This window comes from Anas acuta, chromosome 1 (assembly GCF_963932015.1).
Source record: "Anas acuta chromosome 1, bAnaAcu1.1, whole genome shotgun sequence".
Classification (NCBI taxonomy): domain Eukaryota; kingdom Metazoa; phylum Chordata; class Aves; order Anseriformes; family Anatidae; genus Anas; species Anas acuta.
Genome location: NC_088979.1, coordinates 64,964,611 through 64,986,584, shown reverse-complemented (window position 1 = coordinate 64,986,584; position 21,974 = coordinate 64,964,611). Strand labels below are relative to the sequence as shown.

The window sequence follows — 21,974 nt, the reverse complement described above, 5'->3', positions numbered from 1 at the left end:
AGCTTTGGCAAGTACTTGTCAAAAGTCTGAAGATATGGACAGATATATTTGTTGGTCTTGTTCGGGGCATCCTGGTGCATCACCTTTCCTTATGATGCTACAGGATCAACTACTGCTCATTGGTATTCCAGTGAGCAAGTAATTTTGCTGAATATACATATATGAATGTATTTTCTGGATATATATATATGTATGTATGTATTTTGCTTGGACTCATCTGTTACAGTTTGCTCTTCTCAGAGACATATTTCACTGACAGAGCAACAACCCTAACAACCCTTTCAGTAAAGAAGTTCTTCCTAATATCCAACCCAAACCTTCCCTGACCCAACTTTATCCCATTCCCCTTCGTCCTGTTGCCAGGCACGTGGGAGAAATCCCCACTCACTACAGCCTCCTTTAAGGTACCTGTAGAGTGTGATAAGGTCGCCCCTGAGCCTCCTCTTTTCCAGAACTGAACAATCCCAGCTCCATCCACTGGCTTAATTGTCGTGGTTGTATTTAGGACAATCCTGCAACTGATCAGGAACAGTAGCTATGGTATGGGCCAGTCAGATCATGCAGATGGCAATCACTGCACCTGAAATTTTCATTGCTGGAGATCAAGTTTAGCAGTAGGAAGAACCTTTTCAAGAGGAGATGATGGATATTGTTGATTCCCATTTCTCAAAACCCAAAAGCCAGAGAAGAACAAAATCAGTTTGTGGCAATTTCATTGCTTGCCCCAAGATCCTTAAAGAGCATATCTTGTTTACCACTGTATACCTCTAAAACTTATTCTCTCCACTGGAGATTTTCTTACTATTTTATATATTATCTGATGCCTGGGTCTCCAGAGAGGTTAAAAAGAGGAAAGCACAGAAATGCCCGCATTTCGCCCAGCACTTGGCATTCATAAAGTTAAAAATAAATAAATAAATAATAAAAATAAAAATAATAAAAATAAAAATCTGACTATACATTCTTTCCATCTGCCTGTTGTTGTTAGGGCTCCTTAATTTACTAAAACCAGCAGATAGGTACCAAAATTATAACTGTATTGTAAATCTACCACTAGAAGGACTCAAACACCTGAGCTTTCAAAATAAATCAATTAATCACTAGCCCCCATGTGGGTACAGAAATACTCTGGAGTGGAGGAAATATGGATTGATGCTGTGTTGTCTGTCTCAGTCTGTTGGGAATAAGTAGCTCCAAGAACCGCAATTTTCCTCATCAATATCATAAGCATTATTTCTGAAGCCTCATGATGGCAACACAGTTAAACATTAACTATGTCTCTGCTAAATATTATAGTATACTCATAAAATCAGAATGTCTGGCCATGGCTGTGACAGACACTGAAACAGAAACCGTGCAGGTGGTTAGTACTGCTAGGGGACAGCAAGCTACAATACAGAGCTCAGAGGGAGGTTCCCAGTGTTGATGCAGAAATCTTCCCCTATTATATTTTAGTAGGAAAAGCATCATTTCACAAATCTTCCTTGCTTTGAATAATTTGAACTACTCTATTCTTAATATAAATAATAAAACAGGTATAGGACTTGCTTATACTTTCATTCCTCACAGTAGCGCATGTTTCAATTAAAAGTAAAATTATTACACTTTCATTTGTGCAATTTTTTGATAGAATAGTACATTTATATGTTAATTTTGCTAAGATCAACTTTATTTATCTACAGGAAGCTATTCCAAGATTGTTGTACATTTTCTTCGCTTCTGAAATGTTATCACATTTAATTGCCTGATCTTATTTGGGTTGCAATCATAGTCATTAATTAGCAGGAAGGTGAGGGACAGCATCATATCTAACTATCTGTTATGGCTGCTTTAATGAGGAAAATACCTGCCATCATTTTAAAGGCATCCTGTATACTTCACAAATACAGCTTGCTGTAGCATTCTCATTTAGGCTGTGAACATCAAAGGAAATTGATGTCAGGTGTGAACAGAAGCTGTTGAATATATCTGTTGAGGAAGCTGAGTGGTGTGTCTGGATGGGAGAGATGAAGGGCAGCTTAAAACATTAACAAAACTACAGGTAATTAGTGTAAACTTTCAAGGGTAAGGTATGCTTGAGGAATAAAAAATGTTGTTTATAGCTATTCCCTGTAGTGCCACTATTGCTAAGGGTCTGTCAATGTTTTCATTTATAAAGCTCTATTTTTATAGTATTGTGCACTAGTAATAAAAAATGTGCTTGGGGCTAGAAGTTGACAATTTAAAGGAAAAATAAATTGTTTTTGTTGTTTTGATGCTTCTTTAAAATTATATGAGAGTATGGATATCAGAAGTTTATCTGTTCTGACTGGTTGTTTTCCTTTGTATAATTCAGCTGTTGGTTTAAAATCAAATTAATGAAATTTGGCAAGCAATTAGTTCTTAGTATGGACTAATCAGTGTTGGAATTCTTGGAAAAGGAAATAAATAAACCAATATTATTTAGTGTTCCACTAGCAAAATTATACCTTACAAACAGAACTGTGAAAAATTTAATGCATCTGTAGAATATGTTGAATTAATATTTTCATTTCAAGTGAAATCTTACAGAATATTACTTAAAAATAATGAATTTTAAGAAGTGTTGAAATGCAAATTAATGTGGTCAGTTACACAGATAACGTAAGTTTAGTGTGCACTATCAGGCTTGTCAATTGGCTCATAATGATGTTGTCATATCTTGTCTCAATAATTCTTCATAAATAGAATATAGGAGGAACCTTGTTAAGCTATTGACATCCTCAGGTTCCTGCATGCTTAAAAGAAACACAACCTAATTTCCTGGAAGAAAAAAGTGTACCTTTTAACTCTTGCTATGCAATTATCATTGAATTTTTTTAATAATGTTTGCATGTTTGTGAAACATCCTTTTAAGTAAGAGTTTAAGAGCCAAATATGCTACAGTTCATAAGGATGCATGTATGGAATAGTAATTACTGTCCCTACTAGGTTTTTTCACCTTCCAAGAGATCTGATCGCTTTGTATAATACATTCATGGTATTTCACTCAGATGAGGAAAGTGAAGACAATTAAACACTGAGCTCAAATGTATCTCAGCAGAGCAATACCCCCATAGGACTAGAAATCCTATAGGACAAGTCTCTTGAACCTCATCCGAATGCTTTACTTATTGTATGAGTATGTTTCTGCTATCTATGTGCTGAAATACTGGAAAATACTGGCTGAACTTTTTTTTCTCTTCCCCTCTCTATAGGGAGAACCTTGATATATGCTCCAAAATTGAACCCTTTAAGTTTTGTCAAATACAGCTTTCTATTAAATCCTTAAAATCAATGTTAATACATATTTAAATGGTGGGATATGTCTTTGGATAAAATATCTATATGTGGGGTGTGTGTATATATGCATGGTGTGTTCCCTACTCAGAGATCGTAATTTCAGGCTCAGTGCATCAGCACACTGCTTATAATGGAAGTAATATGATCATCAGAAATTTGATGCAGCAGTTTTTGGTAAAAGATGATTTTTAATGAAAGTGTGTCCATTTCTAATGATGCCCTGATTAACATTGTGGCCAGAGATTAAGTTTTATGATGATTGCTATAGTTACTGTGGACTCCTTCAGGAGTATTTTCATGCTACTCAACCAGTTGCATGACTTTCAATTGTGAATCCACGTACGTAAGCCCAAAAGACCATGGTCATATAACCTAACCACCCAAAAAACATAGGGTAGGAAATATCTCAAATATGATTATTTGTTGTTGGAAACAGAGCATCTTTTAAAAACTCAATTTTCACTGTGTAATTTCCTGACTCTTCAGGAAAAGAAGTGAAATTGTCCTTGTCGTATTGTATCTCATGCGAGCTTGGAAGCCCAGGGTTGGTCTAAGATCCTTTGCTCTAACTGGAGGTTAGACTGCCTCTGTCAGGGAAACTGAGTGGGACTTGCTAACTGGATACAGGTATTAAGTTTTTTATAAAGCTAGTCTATGAATCAAAACTTCTGATCTTCAGCATGTATGTATTTTTCTGTTTTGTTACTACTCCTTTCCGTTCCACTCCCCCACACTCTAGGCTGATCACCTACTGCTCTTATATGAAATGACTGAATTCTGCCCTTAGATTCCTAACTGCAATTGAATTCTAGTATAAGAAGCAGAGTGAAAATTTGGCAGAAAAGATCTCATATATTCACACTTTCTTTTTATGAGCATGAAGCTATGTTTGGGTGCAATAAACACCTGTCATCTTAAATAGTAAAGAATGTACTGCATTCTGCATGTTTCTTTTTTTAATTATAAAAGTGCTTTAATTTCTAGTTAAATGCAAAGCCACATTGAAGGAACTAACATTTCAGAAGAGATAGTAAGGAGAACTGCAAATAAATCAAAATAAATGAAGTAAAAATATTCTATTTTATGAAAAAAAAAAAGACACAAGACTGCTGTTGTAATTCAGATGACCTTGAAAGAGATATGACACAGACATTTTGTTGAATAATGATGTGCCTAATATTGATATAGGAATGACAAAAACTATTTTAGACTGTTTCCCATGACGGACAGGTAGTGATATCCTGTGAAAAGCTTGTGCAGAACTCTTTCACTATTTCAATAGCAATCTTTTTTTTCTCTCTGAAGTTGAACAATAGATGAGACCTCCTAATGGCTTTCCATGTGTTCATCACAGCTACCTGCGTGAATTTGCAGTAATTAAGCAATCTGAAATGCTGACTGACCCAGAGAGAAAGCTACTCTATACCAGTGGTGTCCTTGAAATGTCTTCATCATCAAGTAGTCTCTTCTCTTCATCTCAGTGAAAGCTAATGTCAGCACTACTGTGTAGCAACCCTTCCTGTAGAATAGCTATTGAAGTCTTATAAGGATGTTTATATATATGAAATATATAAAGAAGAATAAGAGAAAAATCCCACCAGTAAAGCAGTGTGGGCAGGGAAATGGCCCAGTGAAAATGTTTCTGATACCAGGAGGTAGGGAAAGGGAACTTGGTGAGGATTAAAAATGGCTTTTTTTTTTTAAGGTCAAAAATATAATTAGCATTTCAAAGGATGTGAAGATGCACTACCTTGGGGACCACAATGGCCAAACTTGTGCCATTTAATGTCAACAGCCATTGGAGTTGTGATAAAATTAATAGAGCCTTGTGTGATTGATAATATACATCATCTGCCATGCTAGTACAAAAATCCCACAGGTTTAGCAGCAAGGAACAATGTTTAGATCACTTCTGAATGAAGGCTGTTTGAAAGATGTACTTATGGGCTTTAATTAACTTATGAAATGTGTGACAATGTTCCACACTACTGAAAAGTAAAAGTGTCTTGTTTAATTATTAACTATGTGAGGTGAGTTTAGTGTATATCTTCAGTAACAGGACATTGTGGATGCTGATGTGCAAGAGCACTATTAAAGGCAGATTTTTCTCTAGTGTTTTCAATGGTAGAAAAATCTCTAGCTTATTTTTGTTAAAGAAAGGGGTTGCTTCGTTTATAGTGAGAGATTAAACAATGACTTAAGCACTGAAAGAAAAGGAGATGTTCTATAAATAACATACACTTTAACTTAGACTCAGTTTATTTTTCACTTATTGGTGGGCTGCACACATTTTTCTAACCTGTTCTGGAGGGGGAAAAAAAAAATGTTCTGCACAATATGTCTTAGAGAATCATACTGGTAAATTTTTAAGAACTGACAATGTGAACTTGCAGCCCAGAAAGCAAGCTGTATCCTGGGCTGCATGAAAAGGAGTGTGACCAGCAGGTCAAGGGAGGTGATTCTCCCCCACTGCTCTGCTCTCATGAGACCCCACAGGATGTGCTGTGTTCAGCTCTGGGGTCCCCAGCATAAGAAAGAAAAGGAAGTACTATTACAAGTCCAGACAAGGGCCACAAAGATGATCAGAGGCCTGGAGCACCTCTCCTACAAGGACATGCTGAGAAGGTTGGGGTTGTTCCACCTGGAGAAGAGAATGCTTAGGGGAGACTTTATATCAGCCTTCCAGTACCTAAAGAGAACTGACATGAAAGCTGGGGAGGGACTCTTTGTCAGGGAGTGTAGGAATAGGATAAGTGGTATTAGTTTTAAAGGGGTGACCTTATCGTTATCGCACTCTACAGGTACATTAAAGGAGGCTGTAGCGAGGTGGGGATTGGTCTATTCTCTCATGTGCCTGGTGACAGCATGAGGGAGAATGGGCTAAAGTTGTGCCGAGGAGGTTTATGTTGGAAAGACTTCTTTACTGAAAGGGTTGTTAGGTATTGGAATGGGCTGCCCAGGGAAGTGGTTGAGCCTCCATCACTGGGTGTCTTTAAAAGACATTTAGATGTAGAGCTCAGTGATATGGTTTAGTGGAGGACTGGTTAGTGTTAGGTCAGATGTTGGACTCAGTGATCTTGGAGGTCTCTTCTAACCTAGACGATTCTGTAAACTAAAACAGGGTAGATTTAGGTTCCAACCCATTCTGTGCTCCACCTGGGCATGGAGATGTTGGCTGTAACTCTCTTAGTGACCCTCTAGTCAATTCCCTATGGAGTAGTCCATCCATTAAATCCATGTCTCTACAAATATAGAGACAAGAATATCATGGGGGATAGTGTGAAAGCCCACCTAGATGATGGCTATTGCTCTTCCTCTTTACGCAATCCTGTAACCCCATCATAGAAGGCCACTGTATGTGCATTTTTATGATCCCCAGTGCTTTGAGATGGATAAAATTTAACACGTTCTGATATATTGTCTCTACATGGAGGAGTACTAAATTGTAACTAGCTACCACTTCATTACTGCAGCACTGGTTTAGCAAAAATTTCTGCCATATACCTTAACATATTCCTCAACATTTGTAATAAAACAAGTCTAACCAATCTGTCAGGAGCAGAGCTAGTAGATGGAAATCACAAGAGGAATCATGAGGTGATTAACCAAAAATTGAATGAAAAGTGTATTCAAAATTTAAATGTGAGCAAGAAGAGGTATCCATCAAGATCTCAAAGCTCTGAGTATAGCAGTCACCTAATGCATTAAACGAAGTGCTCAATAACCATCAATGGCCGTAGTAATCATAGAATCATAGAATATCCTGAGTTGGAAGGGACCCTTAAGGATCATCAAGTCCAACTCTTGACACCGCACAGGTCTACCCAAAAGTTCAGACCATGTGACTAAGTGCACAGTCCAATCTCTTCTTAAATTCAGACAGGCTCGGTGCAGTGACCACTTCCCTGGGGAGCCTGTTCCAGTGTGCAACCACCCTCTCTGTGAAGAACCCCCTCCTTATGTCAAGCCTAAACTTCCCCTGCCTCAGCTTAACCCCGTTCCCGCGGGTCCTGTCACTGGTGTTAATGGAGAAAAGGTCTCCTGCCTCTCGACACCCCCTTACGAGGAAGTTGTAGACTGCGATGAGGTCTCCCCTCAGCCTCCTCTTCTCCAGGCTGAACAGGCCCAGTGCCCTCAGCCGTTCCTCGTACGTCTTCCCCTCCAGGCCTTTCACCATCTTCGTAGCCCTCCTCTGGACACTCTCCAACAGTTTCATGTCCTTTTTATACTGTGCTGCCCAGAACTGCACACAGTACTCGAGGTGAGGCCTCACCAGCGCAGAGTAGAGCGGGACAATCACCTCCCTTGACCTACTAGCGATGCCGTGCTTGATGCACCCCAGGACACGGTTGGCCCTCCTGATGTTTAACTACTTGCCAGTTTCACTGGGAAAAATACATACCAGTGTAAACAAAACAGTTATTCTTTCCCCAGATATAATTTCTCTTCCACTATCTCTGCCCTTTAAAAAAAAAAAAAACCTGCAAATTCATATGCGAAGTTTTTGAAGTCCAGTTATTTGCCCTGAAATCAATAGCTCAAGGTAGGAGGTCACTGTGCTAGAGTGGGTAAATCTTTATCACTTGAGCTTTTAGCAGTAGCACATAGTACCTTTCATCTTGTTCCTTGATACGTTGCACAGTCAGGGAAGGCATAAGAGAAACAGGCACAGGTGCGTAAGACTAATAAAGGTGACAAAACCTGAGACATGGTTTACTTCATATGATGTAAATTTAGCTTAGCTAAGATGAAATGGCTAATCAGATAAAATACTTTTAAAAAACATGTTAATTCAAAAACTTAAAGTGATAGGGGAAAGTTTCCCAAATAGTCTAATACTGTAATATCTTAATGGGACTACTTGTATCCCAGATGATAAATACATGTACATAGTAATTCCTGTCAAGACATTTACCCTCAGGAAAGCTGATGGGCAGAATTATTCTTTGAATACAACTCCCTTCTGATGGCTAACTACTGGCAAAAAGGACTGGTCTTAGAAACTGGGTAACATGGACAGCATCATTAAAATAGTGTTTTACTGTGTTTTAACATTAGCTATATTTTTATCATTATTGTTTGTACTTCAGTGGACCACTAGATATAATAAAAGAATATGCCATGAAAATGTTCTCTGGCAATGGATAGTTCGTAGTTCTTTGGGAAGTGTCTAACATACCTGTAGCCTAAGGGTTACATAAACAAATGAATTTGAAAACGTTGTAAGCTGTAGCAACATATAGAGAGTTCTAGGAAAAAGCTAGCTTGCATTTCTGTACATCCTGCTTCTTGTCTGTATGGCCTACCAGTATTCCCCACACAGCCATAAGAATTTATTCTGCTCTTTACTTTTGGTTTCTGTCTCTCATTTTGGGACAAATCTCTGTGGTTACAGGTTAAGAACTTCTTATCAAATGCACTCTAATAAACTAGGGGAACAATTAATCTGAGGTACAGGTTACTTGTGTAAAATGAATTAATTTTCCTTTCATAAAACAGTAAAACTGTAAGCTAGGACATGATAAGGCTACATAGATCAGGAGAATATACATATCTAGTAGCACTCATAACCATAACAAGGAACCCAAGTATATAGTTCATATGGCTGTTATAGGTAAAGCATATAAGAATGTCTATAAATAAAATTGTCTTGAATTTCCCACAGAACTTTATTTTAAGCTGGTATGACTATGCCATTGACTTGCTTTAACATACACCATTTGGGATGAAAAAACTCTTCAAAGGCAGATGTCTTACCTCACCCTGCAATATTTTTCCACTTTCAGCTATAATGATTTGGTGACCAGATTATTTACAATATGTTTGCTAAGAAAGTCTAGTACTTCCAAGCGTTCAGGCAGATGCTTGAAATTTAACTGAGAGGAAAAAGAATGGAGGGAGAGAAAAGGGTCAGACTTGTGCATACTTGTGGTATAGTTTTCTGAAGACTGCTTGTGCTTAGCAGCCCTTATTCCCTCACAGTTCTTAGCAGCTGAGGGACTATGCTTGCACCATCCATAGAACTAAATGTACTGCAGTACAAGACTGCAGCTCAGGCTGGGATTTCACCATCAAATTTCCTTCCAAACAAATAGGATTTTCTGCAATACTGCACATCAGTGCATGACAGAATAAACAAAAGGAAAGCTATGGACTTTACTTTCATTGTTAGCAGCTGTTTTTTTGTTGTTGTTTGTTTTTTTTTTTTTGTTGTAGTGAAGGATCTACAAGGGAGTCTGTGAAGAAGCAGTGACTGAATAGCAGCAAATGTTGACTGCACCATGCTGAAAGAGTCCAACTGTCCCAAATCTCTTACTGAAATGACTTAGTTCTAGAAATATGAATGTTTAAATGCTTGACTTCAAGCAAGTATAGTTATGTTTTGTTGTTGTAAAAAGATTTCTGGCAAGATATTTCCTTAACAGAACACACAGCTTTACTGAGAAGAAAAAAAAAAAAAGGAAGGATTTTTGCCTTTATTTCAAATTCATTTCAACATATAGGTCATCAAAATGAGGTTACAGCAGATGTGAAATAACATAGTTTGTGTTGTCTATTTGTCAGGTTGGTTCTTCAGACATTTTTATATTCATAGAATAATAGAGTGGTTTGGGTTGGGAGGAAGCCTAAAGACCTTCTAATTTCAACCCCCCTGCCATGGGTAGGGACACCTCCCACTAGACCAGGTTGCTTGAAGACCAATCCAGCCTGGCCTTAAACACTTCCAGGGATGAGGTATCCACAACTTCTCTGGGCAACTTCCCCCAGTGCCTCACCATCCTCATAGAAAAGAATTTCTTCCAAATACCTAACCTAAATATTCCATTTTAGTTTAAAGCTGTTTCTCATTGTCCTATCCCTGCACTCCATGACAAAGAGTCCATCTTCAGCTTTCCTGTAGGCTCCCTTTAGGAACTGGAAGGCTGCTGTAAGTTCTCCCCAGTCTTCTTGTCTCCAGGCTGAACAACCTCAACTTTCTTAGCCTGTTTTCATAGGAGAGGTTCTCCAGACACCTGATCATCTTTGTGGCCCTCCTCTGGACTTGTCATTCTTTTTCCTATTGTCATTCAGTGGAAATCAAACACACTAACAAACAAACAAAGTCCAGTACACAAAAACATTGGGTATTCAGTTTGTAACCAACATACAACTGAAACAGGAATAATGATTATTGTAAAACCCCACTAAGTTATTGGATGACCTGTTTCATCCTTTCTGATTACATTAACTTCTCCTAGGATGCTTTATTTTGATACTAAATATCAGCATATTTCAAGCTCTGAAAGAATGCATGTATTTATTTCTTATCTCAAATTCATTTAAAAGCAAATAAAATACAATGCTGATCCTGCTCAGTAGCTTGGTTGTTGTTGTTTAGGATAGACACCATGCCTAATGATCACAGAAAAAGCTACACTGTGTTAGTGAAAGACCTTAGAGAAGACCTTGAGCTAGAAGACCTAGACCTTAGAGAAGAAATCAGATATGACAAAAAAAGTCTGCAAGATTTCAGTACTTGAACCATAAGTTCTATACTTATTGCTATAATAAAATAGAAGCATGGAATGGCTAAGGTTGGAAAGGACCTCTAAAGATCATCTAGTCCAACCCACCTGCTCAAGCAGGATCACCTGGAGCACGTTGCACAGCATGGCATCCAGGTGGGGTTTGAATGTCTCCAGAAAGGAGACTCTACAGCCTCTCTGGACAGCCTGTGCCAGTGCTCTGTCACCCTCACAGTAAAGCGCCCTCTCATATTCAGCTGGAACTTCCTGTGCTTCAGTTTGTGCCCATTGCCTCTCATTCTGTCACTGGGCATAACTGAAAAGAGACATCAAGAGGCTCCATCCTCTTGATGCCCTCCCCTCAGGTATTTATACACGTTGATGAGTTGTCCCTCCAGTCTTTTTTCCAGGCTTATCAGGCCCAGTTCTCTCAGCCTGTTTTTGTACAACAGGTGCTCCAGTCTTCTAATCATTTTGGTAGCCCTCCTCTGGACTTGCTCTAGTAGTTCTATGTCCCTCTTGTATTGGAGAGCCCTGAACTGGCCACAATACTCCAGGTGTGGACTATGGTGTATACTACCTACACATTTGCTTATTAACATCATGAATCCGGAACAGAAATGAATGCACTCCTTCGCTTCTTCTCCTTCACTCCTTCGCTTTCCTTCGCTTTCTACGTGGGGACAGCCTGCCTGTTTACTGTGTATCACAATTCTTTAGCCTTCTATAACCCTTCTATAACCTCACTTCACTGAGTTCAAGCAATGAACCTGAGATCTCACAAAAGTAAGAATATCAATCCAAGTTACTGTTGTTTCTGTAACTTCCAAGTCCTGAAGCTGGGCAGAAGTATTTAGATAATGCCTTTGCTAGCGCACTATGGGTACTATGGTACCATGCAAAGTTTCCAGTCTTTAACTTCCTTGCTTTTCCTTTCTCTTGTATTGCATTGAGCAACACTTCAGTAATATTTTTTGTTTACTACTGTAATTTTAAAACCCTCAAAATATTAGCTTTAGCAAAGTTAAAGCTATAGTTTGAATACATTACTAAAACCAGACCAAGATCATAAACAATACTTGGAAATTAACCCTGACCTGACTTTACACTTACTCGTGAATCATAAGAAAGTTACTTGATTTTGTTTGTTTCTGATTATGGAATATTTATTGAAGATTCTTTGATTGCTCATTTATAAGTCTTTTCGCACTTTTGCTATCTGTGACAAATTAGAGATGAACTTGTCTTTCTGGGCTTAGATAAGGTAGACCACATGAGATTTCTTCTCCATCCCTTATTTGCCAAATCTGTCATAGCTAAATGGATGTCATTTTTAGATGTTTTCTCAGCTATATTTCTGTTCAGTCTTTTCATCTGGCTGGAGAAAACAGTGCATATTTAAGGATGAAGAGAAAAAATCATAATACTCTAGTACGAGCACAAGCCTCTTTATTCTACTGGGAACTGACATATATATATAATATACTTGTTCCATGTATATGCTGATTTTCTTAGAAGACTTGTATGTGCTTCTTTTTCAATTCAAAGTTTTTCTTGAAGCATTTTGCCAGTAGACTGTGATTCAAAAGAGCTTTTTAAACATCTGCTTACCTGTATGCAAGCATTTTCCCCCAAAGCAATGGGGGAATTCATATGCTAAACAAGAGATGTGTGCAGAGGTTAATTGTTGCACTAAGGACTACATTGAGAGAGAGAGAAGTCTGGAGAGATGCACTGGCTCACGGAATTTTTGCAGTCATTACATGGGAGCCACCTTAAAATCTGATCTTGTGTGATCTCAACATCTTTATCTTTTAGAACAGGATACACACTTTGGAGAGAATTAGTGCAAGGACATAATGGGGGTATATAGAAACAACCTATATATGTGTGTGTGTGTGTTATACTATATATATACACTATATATATATGTATACTATATATATAGTGTGTATATACATATACTATATATATAGTATAACATTCAAGACAATTTAAAAAAATAGTAAAGTAAGTTTATATTGGTTACTGACATAGGTTCCTATTTTCCATCCAGACCATATTCCTGAATACAATATTGTAAGTTACCATTTACAATTACTACTGTAAGTGTCAAGGATTTTTATTTTATTTTTTTTTTCCACATCACTCCTGTGAAGTGTGTGTGTAACTTTGGCATAGCTTAAGTTCTATACTGCTATATAAATAACTTCTCATCAATTTTGCACATAACTTTTGATTGATTACATGACAGCAAATTAAAGCAGGTACATTTTTAATGTATTGGTTTTGTTACATCATCAATGGGAGTCATTGCTCCAGATAAGAATTGGCACTTACTTGACATTGAATAGCATTTCATAACATTTCTCTACACCCAAAATAAACCTCTGTCTTCATCAAAAAGAATAAAACTCTCAGTGAAAGCGTTTAAAGAAGAAAGTCCTTTCCTGGAATTTTTGTGTTATGAAAAATAACTTGTATGTCTTTTTTGGCTAACTTGTCCTTACCTGTGTATATTTTCCCCTGTTTTTTCAGGTAATGCCATCCTTCTACTCAGCAAATGACAGTAACTTCAGCACTCTATAACCTACTTTTGAAATAATCATCTTTGTTTTAAACATTCAGAATATGTAAAGTAGATTCTTACACAGAAATGAGGAAATGGAATGCATGCAAAGCACAAGAGACTTTACTCACAAAAATATTTTGGATCCAGCATCCTAATATTTTTTGCCATTTGAGATTCCAGAACAATCACAATTTAAATGTTGCTGTACAGAACACTCTGGCTTGTACAGTCTTTAAGTAATCACCATGCAAATATTATTGTGGTTCCTACTTATGTTGTCAGGTTTGGGGAAAGGACGGCCTGACACACATTTCATTTTTTCTTATCCAGCAGGTACACATTTATTGGCTGGGCTTGTTGCTGCTTCTTGCAAGTCTTGAAACAATTTGCAAATGCACATTTCAACATGCCTCTGTTGAATTCAAATGTTTGAATACTGAGTAGCTAAGATGATAGAAAGTAATTCCATTAAGATTCCTGATAAGAAAAAGGGCTTCAGTGAGATGATTTTGAACCTGTAAGTATATTGAAAGTGCATCAGACTTTACCTTACATAGCCATCACGTATTTGCCAGAGCTTGGTGTGGAGTATAAATAAAGATTGTCATTATCTGTTCATTTCTTTATAGCTAATCAGACTGGGGGGGGGGGGGGGAAAGGATGCTGATTCTGTTATATTCAGATACTTTTCCTCTTAATTTCTCACTTGTGAGGAACAAATACATGAAAAGACAGTGTTTAAAGATATGGACAGATATTGGAAAAAAAGCCATTGACCTGTTAACACTTTAACAGTGTTCTCTGTAGGAAAGTAAATAGTTCAAAAAGTATATTTTTTCTGATGAATTTCATAACTTTTTTTCCCACATCACAAATGGTCAAAGAAAAAAAAAAAACTGCAATCCCAACAATTTTCTCTTTATTTAAAATCATTCTCATATTTCAGTAGAAACATGTGATTCATTGAATGTACTGATGACTTTAATTTTTCATAGTTTTTCTTATAAAGCAATGGGTCTGCTGGTATGTAGTGTAGCATGGACATTCAGTGATCAAAAACAGTGTGAGTTTCATGGGAAAGGAAAAGAAAGGAAGGAAAGGGAAAGTCACATATTCCTGTTACCGTTTAGTTTTTTAATTATATAATTTCAAGATCAGTTTTGACAGGTATATGGCATTTAAACTTAGAATTTGAATTTGTTTTGTTTTGTTCCTGTGCTAGTTATCCAAGGACAGTTCAATATCTGAAAACTGGGGAAATTCATCAACCAAATTATTCCATATAAAGAATTGTTTTAGCTGTGGAAAGTCTCAAGTACAGAAAGATAACTGACATTAAGTCCTGTATAATAACTCTCTTAATATCAAGATGAAGATTCCTGACACTTCAATGGCAGTTGGATCAGGCCCAAGAATACTTACACAAAATGAAACCATTATGGTGCAGCTATAATTAATATGTATTCATATATAAATTAACAAAAAAGAAATAAGCTTTGAAATAGATTTCATGCTATTTATCTATCTGTCTACCTTTTTAAATACTATCTATCCTTTGTGCTATTTCATTAGTTAAAGTTAGGGAAATATCTGTCTTTGAGTAAGCATGAAGTTGGAAAAAATAATAAAAAAAAAAAAAAACACATTCTTACTTGTTTATGTTTTCAAGAGCTTTATTACTGTTTATAGAAAAACATCAGATTCTGAGCCAACAGTTAAGGATGCAAAACACACTTACAAAATACTCACAGAAAGATGTATGCACACATGTATGTGCACAGACACACATATGCAACCCTACAGAGCAAACAGAAAATAAAGGTAGTTGTGAAATCCACAAATTCACCTGCATAGACTGTTTATATATTTCTGAGCTTGTCTGTAATCCTGATAATTAGCCTCCTGGTATTGGTTCTGCTGAAGTGCCTGCAGTGCATTAGAAATGTCAGAATGAATCATGGTAGGAAACACTATAGAAGATCTACAATGTGTATGGGGGGAGGAGGAATATTAAAAAGCAACAACCTCTCCCACCTCATTCCCTGATTATTTGAGGAAAGAAAAAAAAAAAAGAAGGGGGGAAGAAAAAATACAGCTTGATAATTACAGATGAAAAGCAAAGAATAAAAGAAACAAGAATGTGGTAGGAAGTAGAAATAATAATAAAAAAAAAAATGCTGATAATCTTTTTTTTTTTAATAAAGCAGAAAAAGAAACCTTGCCCAGGTTGAAATAAAATATTAATACACTAAATGCTTATTTATTTTTTTTTCTACTGGTCATGTTTAGCTAGGCAGAATTTTAAAAATTCTGCTGGCATGTTTGTTGGGAATAAAAAAGCCTGTAGGTCAAGTCTTTCTGAGAGAATGCCAAATGTCTTTGTGTCCAGTTATTTATGGTTTCAGATAATTGTACAGAAAATATCAAATTTGCATAGTGTGATTATTGCTGATTATTTATCTAGCAGTCAAAATGTTTCAGTGGTTCCTAGGATGACAGATTGACAAGTACTTAAAACTCATTCATTTTATGAAATTTGCATGTAATTAGGCAATAATGAAGGGGATGTTTGTGGACAGCGGATTATACTACAATATGCTGGAAGTGATTCAAATGCTTGACAAAGTGTTAACATTATCTTCAGTTTCAACTAAGTCTTGAATATTTGGCTCTAAAAATCACTGGAAAAATGAAATAGGTTATGGAAAGTTACTAAATGTATTGCTAAAATGAAGTATGTATATTTTTTTGCTCCTCTCTTTGTCTTTTCCTATTTATTTATGCATTGTTGATGAATTGTACTTTAGATATTTAACTCATATCACATTCAGTGCAGCTCATCTGTAATAGTTTTGCTGCCACTGTTGTGGTCATTATCACAGTGAAATCCTATGAAGAATGGCTTTCTTTGGTTTCTTGGCATCCATGTGGGATCTGAATTTTAAAGCTCCTGCTTTGAGATTCATACAAAAGAATGTGATTTTGAAGAACTGATTTATCACGCAAGATATACTTTGTTTCTTAACCAGTTGTTTCTGTACAAATAGAATATTTGAGTGTATGGTACATACTTTAAATGGAGGTAACCTTCAACAGTACTTTATGATAGCTGACAAATGCAAATGACTCCAACTTATACAATGGTATAAAATTAGTTCAAATATACTGGCATTCACATTCAATTTAATATAATGTTGATTCTTGTTTAAATTACATCAGCAGGTTTTACATGACTGAACATGTATGTGTCAAATGTATGTATAGACACATACATGTGTCTATAAGTGAATCCAGGGTCAGTGCTCAACTTTTTAAAATGTACCTCTGTGCAGGGCTTGTGTAATGAAACATATTTTATACCTTACTGTTTTGAAACATTTCTCTCTCATTTGTGTAGTACATTCTCTACCTTAATTAAACTCTGAAAGTAATGACAAAGGTAACATATAACTTTTGTAGAATGAAGTAGGCAACTGCATATGAGACATACAAAGTAAGCATACTGACTGGGGAGCTGCTTAGGCTTGTCAGTTGAAGAGATTTGTGTTTTAAAACTCGTCTGTGCTGTTTTGGGGAATACAAGATCAATACCTGTGTTACAAGGTGATACACACTGCTAGTAAAAGGACAGATAATCCAGAAACTTGTCTGAAGCCAGTGCTCTTTTCACCAAATAATTTGATGGCTGTACTGCCCCTGGTCCTTTTTGCTTGGGTTGGTACTTAGATACCACTCAGGAGTCTAAGCATGTCAGATTATTGTTTTCCTTCTGTACTTATGGATTCACTGATTTACTTTTACAAAAGTAAAGTTAGTTCATTTTTCTTTGAATAGCTTAATTCTACAAAATAAAAATAAAATTTAAACTCTTTTCTGCTGGTTAAGTAACTCACATGAGTTGAAGAGACATTTGCAGTTCCCACCTACGTGAATATTCCAGCTACTGATCAGTAGTAGTATATAGTATCAAGAAGATGATTCAGGAATTGGAGCATCTGTCCTATAAGGAAAGACTAAGCAAGCTGTTCCTGTTTAGCCTAGGGAAGAGGAGATTGAGAGGGGATCTTATCAGCCTTTACAAGTACCTGAGGGGACAATGTAAAGTAAAAGAAACTCTTCTCAGTGATGGCCAGTGATAGAACAAGGGGTAATGGGTATAAACAGAACCACAGGAGGTTTCATCGCCATGTGAGGAAGAACTACTTTACAGTTCAGCTGACAGAGCACTTCAACAGGCTGTCCACAGAGGTTGTGGAGTCTCCTTCTCCAGAGATATTCAAAACCCGACTAGATATGATCCTGTGTAATATGCTCTAGGCGACCCTGCTTGAGCAGGGGTTGGACTAAATGATCTTAAGAGGTCCCTTCCAACCTCGGCAATTCTGTGATCATTCTTTTTTTAGCCCAATGAATGCTTAAATATCCTTTAAATAGGTGTGACAGAGTACTGCAGAATATTTCATAATTTCCTAATGAGGGGACATCTTTGAGAGGCACAAGAACAGATGAAGAACTGAGCTCATGAAGAAGAACTGAAGGAGCATCAGGTGCTCTGACTGAGTGTCCTTGCCCTGATCTGAAGAGGCAGCTAGCAGCTCTAATTTTTTGTAGCTTTCTCTGTCTAGACTCCGCTCCAACATGCCTGTTTTGACAATACTAAGCATCACATTTGAAATAAGCACAAATACCTGAAGCCTAATCAAAGCCCAGAATAAGGTACCTACCTGCATCTTCAGTGCTGCTCAGACAGAAATAACGCAGTTTTTAGCATGTTCTTGGACTGACCTAATGAAAGCATGGACATCTGAAAATTTCAGGACCTTTTAAAGACAGAGCATATACTTACGCGGATGCCTAAGGAGTCCCTAAAACATCTAAATCCTGTCTAAAACATTTTGAGGATTTAAGCTCTAATGTTTGGGGCTGACATAGTAAGCTTGTCTCACGGAGTATCTTTGTGATTTCTAGCAAACTCTGAATGGGTGAACTTCCAACCTATTCAGCCCTGCCCCACTGATGCAGTGGTAGCTGCCATATGCATTTATGGACCTGCTACGTTGGACTGTGTCTCCAGAGACCATGTGTTATTACATCCTGGGAAATTTGTCCTGTATGAGAGTGGCAGTTGACAAACATTCAGAATCCAAATCCAATCAAAGAAAAGTGTGACTCCAGATTACAGGCAATCCAGGCCATTCTGTGGAATATAAAATGGATGCTATATGACAGCAGATCAACAGGAAAACGTCCATGTCACATGAGATTAAAACCCACATCATTTTCTGTAATGTGTATGTGCAGGGTCTGTAAATCTCTCTCATTTGCAACACGAGTATGTCCTCTTTTCTGTTACTGATCCCCACAGCAGAATTCTTATCAAAAAGTTTATTCTGCACATATCTAATACAAGATCTTTCACCCTTCTTGCCAAAGCAAATGGCTTAAACATTTGTTCAGAAGCAAGAAAAATCTCTGTATTCACTGTTGACTACATATTGAGTTCTATCAAAATTTTTGGGAGCATTTTTCAGAAACGATGTCACATTAAGGAGATAGAAATGCCAGGAGAAGGAGGGGGAGAACATTCAAACCCCTGATGGACCTTTCTCAATGAGTTTTCTGCATAGTATTCTCAAAATCTTCATGTAACCTGAATTAATTACTAAATCTATCCCCTTCATTATCTAATTAACTCATTCCACTGATTTTTTTTTCCTCTGTCTTTAAAAAGCTGTTCAATTACTAACATTTCAGCATCTGCTTCAGTATTCTGATACAAGGCAGAAGGATCTGATAGTTCTTTTAACTCATTCAGACGTGAAATTTCAGAATCTTCACATTCTCCCCCAGCATATAGTTAGCTACCCATCTGGTTGACTTTTTGATGGAAGGGTTTTCTAGTGTCAGAGAAGCCATATGAGGAAAAAGGAGAGTGGTAGAAAGAGCACAACAGGACCATAAGTCATATTCCTAGGTTCAAGATAAACAAGGTCAGTCTTTATGATTTGAGACAGACAGATGGGGGGGGGGGGGGGGGAAGACAGCAGTTTTAGGGTATACAAAGTGGCAGTCTGAAAGGTTAGGGATGCAGGACCTAAGCTTCTGTGACAAAGAAAAGAATTAAAAGTTCATTCTTTCATTCATTCATAGCCAAAGAAGACAGTACAAGAAAAAGAAAGATATTTTGTAGGTCCTGGGGGCTTGCCTGGTCTCAGGGGTTCCTCGTTTGAAAAATAAACTGTATCCAAATCTTTGCTTTGTACTCCTTTCTAGGAGTCTTTTATGCATATGGAGAGATTTTGGAGCTGTGAAAGGATTACCTATCTTTGAACTGTCGAGTTCAATAGTGAAGAATACTGGATTATTCTTCATATTGTATTCATTTATTTCCCACTGTTAGTTATTCCCACTGTGTTAGTTATTTAGTCATTTTGATGTCTAAAATAAAATAAAATAAAATAAAATAAAAATATTTTAAAATAATTTAAAGGATTTAAAGGTCCCTGATTAGAAATATAGCTCTGAGATAAAGTTTCTCCTTTGTGAGTTGTTGATTCTAACTAAGCTACAGCTGGTGTTTACTTTTTTTTGGAGATATTTGATGGGCAGTGGTACTGATTAGTTAGCTGTCTTCACACTGGATTATTTTTAGCTTCTAAAAGGAACAGACAGCATGTGCATGGGACTTTGCTCCAAGATAGGTTCTTTTGCTCTAGAACTTCCCAAAGTTCCCCAGTTACCAGTGTTCTTGCCATACTTTTGTGGGTGCCCTTGTCTGACCATCAGCCTCAGGGCCTCAGGTACTTTCCCCCTCTCCAAAAGCAAAGCATTCAAAGTGATGGTGCTCAAAGTAACTAGAAAGGCTTCCTCCATCCCTCTTTCCTTTAGGGAACTGATATTGTTCTCCAAAGAAGGAAGCAACAAGGAAGGCTAAGAGGAGAATGAAACAAATGTATCATCTCATGACACAGGCCTCTTCCCTTTTGTGAGCAACAAAAGAGAGCTCTTCTGATCATCTTCCCTCCCTCCTGAAAGATAAGATGCATAAAGGGCCCCTAGACAGAGAAAGGAGGCCCTGCAGCAGTTTATACTTCACCAGCTCCAGTGACAGGGATGGGGAAAAACAAGGGCCTTAGGAATCTGAAAAAGAGAAGAGGTAAAGTTGTAATGGTATAAATAATTACTGAGCAGGAAACCAACTAGATGAGGAAGATGGAACATATACCACGAGTTAAATATCAGGTCGCTAAATGGTAGATAATGTGCTAAGACTAATTTTTGTATGCACTGAAAAAAGAACCTCTGTCTCTCTTCTTCATTTGGATCTCAAGACCCTTAAGCCTTGGGTGTGTGCCAGGACTCCTGACATAAAGCCTCGAATGCACCACCATCCTTCCTTTGGCTGTTGTCTTTCATTGTGCTGGATACCAGCCACATCACTTGCTCTGTGGCAGCCGGGAGTTTTGTATATGACCCAAATGGGACCTGACTGGTCACCTTTACTCATGCAACTACAGCAAGGTAACTTTTTTGTTTGCTTACCATCACAACATAGCTGCAGTATCAAGATATTACTGATGGCAACAGTTTCTGCTGAGATTGTATTAGTGCCCAATGTGCTTTTCTAAGACAAAGAGAGTGTCTCAATTTTTTTAACATATTATTTCAATGTTCCTGTCAGATTTCATACACTGTTTGATCAGATCAGCTGGCCTCTAGGACTGTGCAGGAAGAAAAAAAAAAAAAAAAACGGAGAGGCTTGACAGCCACAATTACAATAGCTGAGTCATAGAGTTATTGAGTTCTGGGAAACTTGAAAGTATCTACTTGTGGACACTGTTCAGGGAAGAACACAACACAGGGTTTCAGTCCTCTCCTTCAAGCCATGTATGGCCAGGATGAAGCTAGTTGTGACTCCCTGATACTGTTTCACTGGCACCCAGAGCAGGCAAAATACACCTCATCTTCTCTGCCTTGGTGTAAGAGCTCTTTGGATATGCCTTTGTTACTGGATTTGAAAGCAGTTCTGAGTTTACAGATATGTTTGCACTTCTCAATAAATTTCTATCTTGATATTGAGTTTGACACACACACCCCTCCCTCCAAATGGAAAGGGAGTCTGGTCATGCAAGCTGGATATGACCATGCTTCAGACAGCCAGTCTAACATAACAGATATATACCACTAGTGATTCAATATGATTGATTCAGCTCTGCCTCTTCTCCTCCTAGCATTAAGAGTGTTTCCTATAAGGTCTTCTCTTTACACTAGGGCAGGAGAATAGCTTTTCCTAGAGCTGTTTCTTCACACTTTAATGAATCAAGGGAATTCACCAATGACAAATCATGAACAGGATCCTAAGCCATAACTTCCAGTATGAAGGTAGGTTAAAAGAGATTTAAAAGGATTTAAAAGTGATTTAAAAGGATAGATGGAAGTTACAGTAATATATTTTAAGAGATAATGAAGAACACCAAATTCCTTAGTTCACTGATAATGCTTACACGAGAAGCTATTCAGCATGAGCAATAATAACAAACTGTTATCCAAGTAATTGAAGCAAGTGTGGTCCAGGTAGAAACTGGTGAGAGTGAATG

At 37.4% G+C, this 21,974-nt stretch overlaps 1 long non-coding RNA gene across 1 annotated transcript; it reads left to right on the top strand.

The window, feature by feature from the left end:
- The first annotated feature begins 1,835 nt into the window (after positions 1 to 1,835).
- Positions 1,836 to 18,968, top strand: LOC137850145 (uncharacterized). Its single transcript, XR_011092299.1, has 2 exons — positions 1,836 to 2,041; positions 17,812 to 18,968. It is a non-coding gene; the product is annotated as an uncharacterized lncRNA (long non-coding RNA).
- The last annotated feature ends 3,006 nt before the right edge of the window (positions 18,969 to 21,974 follow it).